The sequence below is a fragment of the Equus asinus genome, chromosome 8, assembly GCF_041296235.1.
Source record: "Equus asinus isolate D_3611 breed Donkey chromosome 8, EquAss-T2T_v2, whole genome shotgun sequence".
In the NCBI taxonomy this organism is placed as follows: domain Eukaryota; kingdom Metazoa; phylum Chordata; class Mammalia; order Perissodactyla; family Equidae; genus Equus; species Equus asinus.
In genome coordinates this window covers 9466717-9477653 of record NC_091797.1, presented here as the reverse complement: position 1 = coordinate 9477653, position 10937 = coordinate 9466717, and the positions used below count along the sequence as shown (strand labels likewise).

At 40.7% G+C, this 10937-nt stretch overlaps 1 pseudogene; it reads right to left on the bottom strand.

Moving 5' to 3' along the window:
• Positions 1–1784: 1784 nt before the first annotated feature.
• Positions 1785–3117, bottom strand: LOC106839704 (sentrin-specific protease 6 pseudogene; annotated as a pseudogene).
• Between the last annotated feature and the right edge of the window lie 7820 nt (positions 3118–10937).

Sequence of the window (10937 nt, the reverse complement as noted above, 5' to 3'; positions counted from 1 at the left end):
GTCAACAGTTTGATAACTTAAAAATGATTTGATACACATGGTGTATTAGAAAATCTGGAAATCACCTTTTAGTGCTTCCTTTGACAAAGATTTCTAGGTAGTATATAAAACAAGACAACGTAAAACAAAATTAAGCAACAAAAAAAGAAACTAGTTAGTGCTTATATAAAACAAAAACGAGATGTGTCCACCTGCAATTTTATGATAATATTTAAATCCTAAAACCCTCTAAAAAAATCTAGTAAAATAAAACTATGTGAAAAGCACCATCAGACTGAGCAATAAGAATAGATTTTGAAATATAATTGCTTGAGGTAGAATTCTGGGGAGTGAGGCAGAGGACTGGTGGATGTGTGACACGTTTATATTTGCCAGCTTTGCAAAGGCAGATCATCTGCCTTGAATTTTGGACTGAACTGTTTCCCTGTGCCTCCTCACATGCTGCAGTTGATTTAAGAGTTTAAGATATTTGTGGAAGGTTTTATGCCTTTTGAATTGTTCAAAAACTTCACATGGTGTGTTCTAATCCTTTTCAATTTCTTTGTTTATTAATGCCAGAATTTACCTAAATATAGTCCACCCTTGTGTTTTTTAAAGGAAAAATTACAGACCTGTTTGTGCGTATTAAATTCCTTTAACAATACAGGCCATGTCCCTCTTGGTAAATTGCAAATTTGATTTCCTATGTTAATGTCCCTGCTAAGAAACAAGCAAGATGTAAGCATGGCCAGTCCGTTATTGACTTATCATCCTCTGCATCACCTTTAGAAACATGTCTTCACAATAATATAAGATTGTTTGCAATTTTGACATTGTGGACAACAATTAAGTGACCTTTAATTTGTGGGCAGACTTGATTATGAGCAAAACTAAATTGATATCTCCCCCAGTTATTCACGTTTATATTAAATTGTGCCTTAAATATTATGGTGAGAGTTGGAGTTATTAGTAATGATCTTTTGGTTAATCAGTTAACAATTGCTTTTGTGCAAAAAAGAGGGACGGAGTTCTGATTCTCCTTCTAAAAAATTTGTGCCATAGAATCTTTTTTTTTTTTAAGGATTTTATTTTTTTCCTTTTTCTCCCCAAAGTCCCCTGGTACATAGTTGTATATTCTTCGTTGTGGGTCCTTCTAGTTGTGGCATAGTGGGATGCTGCCTCAGCTTGGTTTGATGAGCAGTACCATGTCCCCGCGCCCACGATTCAAACCAATGAAACACTGGGCTGCCTGCAGCGGAGCGCGCAAACTCAACCACTCGGCCACGGGGCCAGCCCCTGTACCATAGTATCTTGATAGCTGTTTTTGATTGGCTAGCAGCATAGCATCATATAAAACAATAAACATCTGATGATGACAGTGACGGTGAAAATCTTTTTGGCACTTAAAATTTTTATTGAAGGAAATGGATGAAATCATACTTTTGTACTTGCTCAACAAATTATTACCTAATCCAGAGTAGTAACAATATTTTTTAAAAGGCTTAAAACACTGTGACAATAATAACATAATAGGCTAGCACTTATTGAACACTTCACACGTACCAGGGACTTTTCCTAGGGCTTGACATATATTATCTCACTTAATTCTCACAACAAACCTTTTAGATAGATGACATCATTCTCACTTTTCAAATGAGGAAGCATGGTAGAGAAATTTGAACTTCTCAAATGTCTCAATAAGTGGCAGTGTTAGAATTCAAAACCCAGACATTTTGACACCAGAAAGCAAATATATACAATATTAGAAAGCTCAAGACTTGCTAAAAGCTTAGTGGAAGATTAATTTACTTTAAATGAAAATCTGTGAGAATATCATTAAGAAATTCTTGCACTCTTTTTTATGATGAGGCAGTGCAGGTCCTTGTTGGCACCAGCCTCCTGTAGTTGGAGGTGCTTGATATATTATCAATTTTCTTTTACAGGGCCAATGGAAATGGTGAGGCGCTCTCTCATTTCTTCCTCATCAAAAGGCTGGAATGCTGGTTTGTTTCAAAGTTGTATTTTAGATAAAATTTTGTTTTCTTTTTGCACACACCTTCCTTTGATGCTCCCTTCAGAGGCAACACATCTGCTACTGGCTTCTTCAAAGGGAATTTTCACAGAAAAATTAGAAACTTTCTTCCTTATATCAACATTATTAATAATAATTTCAAATGTGTTTGTGAGAGGATCAAGGCCAGTTTGAAAGATCAAAATAATATATCGTCCTTCCAGAATTGTTAACTTGTTTATTCCTTTGCAATTATTCCAAACTCTATCCTTATTCTTTGCAGGCCTATTCTCAGCCTTTGATAAACTGCTGGTACCATCTCTAGAAATACTACAGGTAGTTTTCAGACATGACACCATTCACATTTAGTTAGGCCAGCGGTGTTTAAAGTCATGCCTACAGGATCCTTTTCCAGTTCTTCTAGCTGTATCTTGATAAAATGTCAGCAAAATTTATAGGCTCTGTAAATAGCCAGAAGAGTGTTCCTATTGGTCTACTTCCGTAGTTTAGAATCACACCTTCAAAGGATCTTCTTGCAGCCTAAAGATATCAGCTCAACTGATACTTCCTGAGATACCGCTTTATGACATTGTAGAAGTGTGTTGGTAATAGAATTATCAAACTGGTAATTTCATTCTTGCTTTCCTCTGTGAGGCAACTGTGTCTTTCCTCTGAATCTCCTGGAATGCGTCTTAGTTCGTGCTCTCCTCTGCAGGTCCCTTCATTTAGTGCGGCTTCTGCTTTTCCAGAGGATGGTGCTTGGGAAGAACATCTGAATCATCTACTTCAGGAGATAGGTTTTCTCTTCCGTTAGTCCTGTTGTCATCATCATCATCATCATCATCGCTGGACAAAATGGCTGGATCATTTAAGTCCAACAGACTTTTAAAGCAGGAGACAAAGGAGACTGATAGGTAGCACAGGGGCATTTCTGTTGTACTTTCCTCTTGATTGAGGCTTCCGTCGTGATTCAGACTGTTTTCTTTCTTAAACGTACAACACATTGGGGCCAACTTAATCTTACAGGATTCATTTCGATTGTCTATAGACACGAGGTGAGTATTTTCTCCTTTGAGCTGCTGCTTTTTCTCGTATCTGTCCACTAGCATGAGGAAAACGTCCTCCATGAACGTTGCAGAAAATAACGCTGCATTTTGTGTATTTTCATTTAATTTCTAATCATTGCCCAAAGCGTGAAGCCCAATTAGGTGACCCTCCAAAGTTTTAAAACTGCCGGTCTTGTGTCGTCTTGCATATGTCTTCAAAATGCAATCACCAGAACTGCTAACAACAATTTTGGATGACAACTTGACTGCCAGACAAGTCGTTTCCTGGCGCGGCCCAGCTCATGCTGGCCGCCATCCCTGCCCGCTGCTTCCCTCCTCGTGCGCGGCCCAGACCCCGCGGCCTCGCCCGGACCAGGGCCCGCCGCAGACGGCAGCCCCGCAGGCTTGGGCCTCCTCCGGCCTCAGGCCTCCGCGACCCTCAGGCATGTTCGCTCCCGGCTGGCCTGCCGCAGAGGCCGCGCGCCCATCCCCCGGGGCGGACTGCATCAAGCGGGCCTTTGCCGCGGCCACGGGGACAGGGTGCGGCTCCTCTGCCACTGCCTCCCGTGATCGCTGCAGCGGCTGTGTCCTTAATAGAAGCCCGAATCTGCCCTATAATTATTACCAAGAGGAAGCGATGTAGGTTTGTTATGCTCAAACTGAGGCTGTCCTTTGTGATCATTGCTCACTTTTAACCGGCTTATGTTTAACCTCCCTGCCCTTGTAGCCACTTAGTCCACTCGGTCAGGTTTGCACTTAGGGATCAGTTCATCTTGGAAGAAAGAACAATAAATGGTGCTGCTCAACAAGGCCACTCCTAGACCCATGACTGAGAGGCCCCTGGCACGAGCCTTGTGCCTGAGGACCTATCACAAACTCATAAAAACACATTCATAAGCACCCGAGCTCAGCCCTGGCACAGTGGATGTAACTCCAGCCAAGCACTTTTGTTACTCGCACTTTAAGCCCCAGGGAAATGCTTCTCTGTGACTCTTGTCCACCATCTTGGATTGAAAGGCAATTGAATCCCAGGGCCATGGGGGTTGTGGATTATGCTGCTGCCAGGACAGGAGATACACGCTGCTTTGGAGTGCAGGAGGATTTGTGTGGCAGTCACTTAGGAAAGAGAAAGACAAATTAATTAGTTTGTCTAAGCCACCATCTTTTCTTGACTACTTTGCAATAGTCTCATCTACTCCTTCCATTTTTGACGCTTTTTAATCCATCCTCCAAATCTTTGTAAGTGTAACTCCAACCCTATCACTTATCTAATTAAAACTCTTGAATGGCTTCAGGTTCTTCTTTACACCCCTGGCCCATGTCTCCTTGTCTTGTGGTATGTCTGCATCTGCAGGGACATTATGTTTCTGCAGATCAGCCTTCTGCTTGTGCCGGGAGAAACCCAAGCTCCTTCGCACTTTAGGACCTTGCACATACAGCCTGTTCCTTCTTCCTTGAAATGCTTTCCACCCAACTCCTCCGCTTCACTGAACGAACTCCTTCCTATCTTTAGGTCTTAGTTTAAAGCTCAGCTCCATAGGGAAGGCCACTCTGACATCCTAGTCCAGGTTAGGTTTCTCTAAAACACTTTCATAGACTCTTAATCACTCTTAAGACTGTTTCCTTCATAGGATTTATTACAATTTTAATTGTGTAACATTTTCTCCCAATAGTTTTCTAGTGTATTTCTTCCCTATAAATTAAAAGCTCTATGAGATCAGGATTCTTTCAAGTGTATCCGCAGTCTGTAGACTGATGTCTGGCACAAAGAATGCACTTGGTTTTTCTTGGCCAGGACAACTTTAATTGTGTTGCTTAATAATGCCACTCTTAGGTCTATGGCCTAGAGAAATGAATGAATGAAGAATGCCACTAACCGATTGCATGATCTCTGGCATGTCGATTGTGTGATCTCTGGCATGTCTGGGTCTCAGTCACTTCATATTTTAATTGAAGATGATAATTCCTATAAAATAGCTACTTTATGGAATTGTTAGAAAAACATTTGAAGTTACACCACCCCCCAAATACAGATATTTTCATCAATGATAAATTTTTATGTCTGCACTGTCAAATATATAGGTATAGCTATAGTTTGGAATGACTCTCTATATATATATCAGTTAGGGTCAAGTATCAGTAAACTGGACTCAAGTGGGTTTAAAAAATACCAGGATGATTACCTCCCTTAGCAAGAAGTCCAGTGGCAGGGCAAGCTGGAGGTACAAGTAGTCATGACTCGGACTCTGCCTCTGTCATTCTCTCTGTTTCAGCTTCCTCTGTGGGTAAAACTTGCTTTCAGACCCACAGCATAATGGCTATAGCAATTCTTGACATAATATTCAGAGACAACCACATCCAGAGAAAGAATATCTATTTCTGTAAGTCTTGGAAAGGGGAGAAGACTTTCCCAGATGTCCTACAGCCCAGGAGACTTTCTCTCCTGTTAGAATTGCATCAAATTCCTGTCTTAAACCAACCCTGGGCAAGGGAATAGGACTGTCATGCTTGGCATCATCCAAACAGGCTTCAACTTTTTGGTTGGTAGTGGTGCCACCCTCTCCTGAGTCACGTGGATCTGTAGAGAAGGGTGGATAATAGAACAACATTGTCATTGTTTCCAGAAGGAAGGAGGAGGAGTGAGGGCATGGATGTTGGGTAGGCAACCAACAGTGTCTGCTACATAATATGTCAGATATATACATTTAAAATTATTTTTCTTATTCATGGAGTTCAGAAGATTTTTAGGTCACGTAGGCACTGTGGAAAGATGAAATATGGTAGTGTCATGTAACATTTTAGAGTACAGAGTATTAGGATTACTAGCAAATGATATCATTAGCAAGCCAGCCCATGCTGGTATGCAGCAGTGAAGAAGGTTTCTCTGCTGTGTAGGTAAAAGTCATGTCTGATTATAAGGTAGAGGGAAATATAAAATAAAGGGTGCCATAAGCAGTGACAACTGTCAGGGATGACATGCATATTCTCCATCCCCTCCCATGCTCATTGCAGACATAGCTAATTGATCACCGCGGACTCCTTGCTGAGTGTGGACATGGTTTGGAGTCCTTTTCAGACAGCTCCTGACTATCAACTGGAGTAGATTCTTCAAAGAAAGCCTATCCACCATCTATGACATAGACATGTTACAGAACTAATTTTTTATACCAAGAGCAGAACAGGTATATATGAAGCAGAATGAAATCATTTCAAATTAAAATCAGTAAAGATATGGGCCGAAAGCAGAGGAAATAGAAATATGAGTAGTAGTTTTATGCAGCCATGGCTTTTGGTTGAGTGGCCTTTGAATCAGGCCCTGCAGGATGCAGAGATTTTGTTGATCAGTGGATGAAAAGGGAAGAAAAAGAAGAGACAGGCAGGGTATTAGCAAGGACAGGTAGGCAATAGCATCAATAAATATTTTGTTAAAATATTGAGATGAAAATGTGTGTCCCCAACCTTCTCTTCTCTGTGCCCTTTTCCTTCATCCTTTGGCACTTTGTCCTCATTCTGTTTGCCCTCAGTCAAATCCCCATGTCAGCAAAAGATCTGACCAACTCATTCATACGAAACAGCACATGATTGATAAAGCTCCATGAGAAATCTTCCCCTGAACTGTTGGGAATATTTGTTAGACGCAAAGCCTCAAGCTGAAGGTGTGAACTTAATAAGGTGTAATCTCACAAGCTAGTGAGGTGGGAGTAGGGTAAGGGCAAGAGATATTGTGGGGACACAGAGGCTTCCCCTGAGTCTGTGAAATCATACCATGTAGGGAAATATTGAATAATGACAAAAATAGAAATATTTTGGGTAAAGACAATTTATTTTGCCTACAGTGCCCAATGCTTAACAAAATGGCTTTATTGAGATGTAATTCATATCCCACACAATTTAATGATTTAAAATGTACATGTCAGTGGTTTTTAGGATATTCATAGAGTTCTACAACCATCACCACTATCTAATTTTAGAACATCTTCCTTACCCCGGAAAGAAATCGTGTACCCATTAGCAGTCATTCCTCCAATCTCTGGCAACTGATAATCTACTTTGTCTCTATGGATTTTCCTCTTCTGACCATTTCGTATAAATGGAATCATATGATATGTGATCTTTTGTGACTGGTTTATTTCTCTTAGCATAATGTTTTTAAGGTTCATCTATGTTGTAGCATCTGTTCCTACTTCATTCCTTTTCATTGTTAAATAATATTTCATTGTATGGATATTCTATATTTTGTTTATCTATTCATTAGCTGATGGACATATGGGTTGTTTCCACCCTTTGTCTATTATGAATCAGGTTGCTATGAATATTTGTGTACAAGTTTTTGTGTGAACATATATTTTCCTTTCTCTTACATATATACCTAGGAGTGAAATTGCTGGGTCCTCTGGTAACTGCATGTTTATTAACCTTTTGAGGAGCTGCCAGACCGTTTTCCAAAGCAGCTGCACCATTTTACATTCCCACCAGCAATATGTGAGGGTCCCAATTACTCCTCATCATCACCAATGCTTGTTTTTATCTGTCTTTTTGAATGTAGCCATGTTGGTGGGTGTGAAGTGGTATCTCACTGTGGTTTGGTTTGCATTTCCCTGATGGCTCGCCCAATACTTTTTGCACCCTCCTCCTTCAGCCACAAAATAGACATGGTTCCTTTGTTTTTATCAAGTGAGATTTCTACTTTTTTCCTTTTCCAGCTAACCACCAATAGAGATGAACACAATCCATAGCAGCTTCCCTTTAAACAATACCAATCTGTTCCTGATTTGGATGGTTGATGCTCAAGATCTATTCAGGTCAAGAACAGGAATACTGTCCAAAAATTAAAGTCTAACTTGGTGTGTGAGAACAGATAGCAATGAATAGAAACCGAAAATCCCGGCTCTGCTCCACACGTCACTTCAACCTCAGTATATTGCTAAATGGCCCTTCACTGTAATTTGAAAGGGTGGGAGAGCCATGACTATCCTAAAACTCTTGTAGGAACTGAGAAAGGCGAGTAGTCTACTCCATTTCCTTAGATCTTCAGAACATGAGTAGCATTTCAACACTGCATAAAATCTTCGTATTGCTTTATCGCCAGTCAGAAGGAGACTAATGCAAAATGCTACCAGAACCCCTGGTGCAGGAGAGTCTCTGTTTCCTGAAGTTTGCTTGACTGACTTCATTGTGCCATTCATGCCTGAGGTGTTTGCTGAGGTCACCTGCTCTTAGGGACTTTAGGCAAGTCTTTGTCGCAGCAATTAACTTTGAGGAATTTCGTTTTTATTGTTATTGTTGGTGGTTTTGTATATTATGTGTATTACGCTTATTAATTATATTGTAATCTTAATAGCTATCCAAAAAGTGTTAAGCTCCAGGCAGGAATCTTTGCTTTCTTCACTGATATGTGCTAATCCTCTAGAACAGTGCCTGGTATGTTGTAAGTACTCAGAAATATTCGTTGCATGGAGTGCTTCTTATATCTGGTACATAATAAATGCTCAGTAAATGTTAACTGCTATTTTAAAGTGCAAGTTTTAGGTTAAGCACATTACGACAGATACTTCACTTAATCCTCCTACCAACCAAGAAAGATAAATATTATTATTATTCTATTAATTTTACAGATGAGGAAAGGAGGAGCTCGGAGAGTTAACTAATGTGCTCAAGGTCACACACAAGAGCTGTGGTTGGAACCCAGCCATGCCCACCTCCTAAGCTTGTGCATCTCCTAAGCTTATGCATCTCTAAACCTGTGCCCTTATTCGCAGTGCTCCTCTGCCTTCACTACTGAAGAAGAGACAATCAAAGCCCCGTGCCCTTTTATCATTGCCTGGCAGCCCCAGACCTGCCGGATGTTATGATTTAAACAGAAGAGGAGTGCCGTTGTGTATGAGCCGTCTCTCCTTGCTCTGCAGCAGGCAGTCCTTTGAAGTGGAGAGAACAGATATTCAGGGAATAGGAAAAGGAACTTCAGACTCTTGAATTTCACATGAAAAGCTGTCAGTTAGTGTTATTGATCCACCCCACATGTAGCAGCTGGTAAAGGGTTTGTTTTAACTTGCGTTTCTCCTGACGCTTGGAAGTTTTGCTACACTGTAATCACAGCATTGAGAGACTGCTTAAACTCAGCCTAATCCTTCTGATGTGTTACTTTAAGAATTTATACTAATGCTCCCTTCTAATAATAACAGCTATTCTCAAGAGTGAAAAGAGGAAATCTAATGTAGCTGCTTATTTCAGGAGGAAACAACAAACACTTTTCCTGAGAATCAAGAAAAGCATAAAAACAAAAATCAGTGCTGACTTGTAATTTAGTTTCTTGGAGCCACTCCTATGCGAATAAGTCTTAGTGACTAATTATAGCCAAGAAAAATATCTGATATGTACAGATTTGATGAAATTAGGCCAGACATTTAAAAAATACATGAGGCTACTGGCAAATGAGGTTTTTAATAAAAATTGAAAATAGTTTCTGCCACAAATGCTAACTTGTCTGGAAGCAGGATTGGAAATTTGTGGGTTATTACAAGGTTTGTTTGTTTGTTTGTTTGTTTGTCTGAGGAAGATTCGCCCTGAACTAACATCCACCAATTTTCCTCTATTTTGTATGTGGGTTGCCACCACAGCAGGGCCACCTGGGGAACCAAACCCAGGCCACGTGCCTGGAACGTGCAGAACGTGCCAAACTTAACCACTAGGCTACGGGGCTGGCCCCTACAAGGTCTTTTTAAAAGCTGAAACTTTTAAGGACATTCTGCAGGCCAGATCTAGTCAGTATTCTTTGAGGAATGGTACATTTTCTGGTACCTGTGTTCCTCAGCATCACAGACACCTGTGGTGAAGTTATAGTGAATGCTGCATGGCTGAGGAAAAGCAGAGTATTTAGCAATTACCAAGAGAAAAAGAAGCAAAGCTGGGGTGATGTTTCCCTAAGCTCATTTCTTTATCTCAGTTCATTTCCTGGACGGTTTTTCAAATAGGAAATCTGACAGCAGAGGGCATTCTTGTGGGTCTGCCAGGCCTCCTTTCCTTTTATGATTATGATTATGATTGTTATTTTTAGTGCTGTCTGGATGTGGTTGAGTTTGACATGCAGCCTGAGCTAATCAGTAAAACTTATATCCTCCTGGACACAGGTGTTGATTTAGGAACAGGCACGTGACCCAATTTGGGCCAGTGGAATTGAGGTCTGGGACTTCTGCTCAGTCTGTTGGGTGAGAGGAACCCTTCTTTTCTGCTTTTCTTGAGAAGTCTGAGGCTGCTGGCAGCCATTTTATCCGCTCTGTTGTCACTGTGAGCAGAGTGGCTTCCTAGGGGTGGCAGCAACACAGAGGGAAGCAGAGCCAGGTCTGGGGAGAGACCGGGTCCTGGTGACATGTTCCAGCCCTTAGATGCAGCTGTGTTCAAAATCGTCCTTGTCCTCTGACTCTTAAGCGCCATCAGCCAATAAATGCCCTCACTCTATTATTTTTTTTTTTAACCGATTTGACTGGGATATTCTGTTCCTTGCAACTGAAAGCAACTGACTGATCTGGTGAGATAATTTTTAATTTAATTGACCCCTTTCCACCTCTCCCACCAAAGATTCACATACTTACACACTAAGGCTGCTTACAATGGACTTTATAGCACAATCCTGGTCATATGTAAAGGGTATATCTTCTACTGCTGAGCGTCTAATTAGATATATTATTTCCTCTGAGTATTTGGGGGTGTGTCTCTTGTTTGGAAAAATGGCAAAATGCCTTGGTAATAAGATCCTGATGTAGCTTTATTCTGTGTGAGTTTTCATTTAGTGGCAAATTGAGTAAGAGTATGGTCTTTATTTTCCGATCTCAGACAAAAACAGGATGTTCTTATGGTCTCTCATAGCATTGTAGATAGTAAGTGTTATGGGTGAAATGTTTGTG